We start from the raw sequence: 2,247 nt of genomic DNA on the forward strand, positions 1-2,247 counted from the left end.
ATCGAGTTCCTGTAGATGTGGTTTGTCCGTAGACTAGGCCCGCGTCGGTCGGATCGTACCTGTTTTAAGGTTCGGGATTCAGCCGTAGAGACAAATAAAAGTAAATCAATATTTACTATTCAATTTTGTCAATACCTTCTATGTATCATGTGAAGTGATACCTTTAACATGACAATTCTCACTACTCACAATACCACCCTTACTCTGACCCGCGGACCCTGCTGGTCAATTTTCCCTAAATAGTTTGCCAGCGATCCCTCTACTGAATCTATTGCACAAACTTCCCTCCATTCCCTGTGTGTGTGTGTGTGTGTGTGTGTATGTATGTATATATATATATATACATATAGTACATATTATATATTATATATATTATATATATATATATATATATATATATATATATATATATATATATATATATATATATATGCATGTAAATATGCACGTATGCAGACACACACACACACACACACACACACACACACACACACACACACACACACACACACACACACACACACACACACACACACACACACACACACACACACACATATATATTGTAAGCGACACGTGAGTTGGGAGCACCACTTCGCCAGATGTAAGCGAGTGGCCACCGCAAGCCACCAGAATATGAGTGACACGAGAGATTAGGAGCACCGCATCACTAGATGTGAGCGAGACGAGAGATGGACTTGGGTGGGTGAGTGAAAAGGTTTATTCTTGACGACTGATATGAGACCCCCCAAGAGACCCCCGTGTCCCCGGGTGGAGGGACGAGGAGGTGGTGGAGCTGGACCCTGTGTGGCTTGGCGTGTGTGTGTTGTGTGTGGTGTGTGTGTGTGTGTGTGTGTGTGTGTATGTGTATGTATATATTCATACATACATACATACATACATACATATATATATATATATATATAGTATACATACATATATATATATATATATATATATATATATTATTATATATACATATATATATATATATTATATATATATACTATATATATATATATATATATATATATATATAATGATCACACACACACACATGTATATGTGTATTATACATATGCATACACATACATGTAATATATATATATATATATATATATATATATATATTATATATAATATATATGTATATATATATTATATACACATATATACATATGTAATAAATGATGGTATACATATGTATATGTTTATATATATACATATATACGATATATATATAATATTAATATATATGTATATATATATACACATCTTTATATATATATATATATTATATATAATATATATATATTATATATATATATATGTGTGTGTGTGTGTGTTGTGTGTGTGTGTGTGTGTGTGTGTGGTGTGTGTGTGTGTGTGGTGTGTGTTGTATGTATATATTCATACATACGTACATACATACATATATAATATATATATATATATATATAATATATATATATATATATATATGTAATGTATACATTATTATAGTAATAGTATATAGTATATTATATATAAAAATATGTATATATATATCATACATATATATATATAATATATATAATATAATATATAGAATATATATATCATATAATATATATATATACATACACATACATAATATATAAAGATATATATATATATAGTATAATATATATATATATGATATATATATATTATAAAATATATTATAGATATAAAAATATTTTATATATTATATATATATAATATACTATATAATATTAAAAATTTTTATATATTAATTTTTATACATAGGTATATAATATATTATATATTATATAAATATGAATAAATTTTAATATATTGTATTTTTTATTAATATGAAGTTATATATATTATAAAAACATATTAATAGATTTTAAAATTATTATAAAATATTTTATTTTTTAAATATATATTAATAATATTTATATTATATATATATTATTGGAAAAAGTTAAGATTAAAAAAATTGAAAAAATGATTAAAAAAAAAAACAATATTAATTTTTATATATTTTTATATATTAATAATTAAAGTATATAAAATATTATATGAAGGTTTGGTTTTAAAAAATTTTAAAATAAAATTTTAAAAAACCCCACACACAAAATATATATTAATTAAAATTAATAATATTTTATAATAATTATATTATTATATATATATTATTTGTGTGTGTTGTGTGTGTTTTAATATTTTTTCAAATTTTTTTTAATCAAACCTTTTCCATAT

This window comes from Penaeus monodon, chromosome 6, assembly GCF_015228065.2.
Source record: "Penaeus monodon isolate SGIC_2016 chromosome 6, NSTDA_Pmon_1, whole genome shotgun sequence".
NCBI lineage: Eukaryota > Metazoa > Arthropoda > Malacostraca > Decapoda > Penaeidae > Penaeus > Penaeus monodon.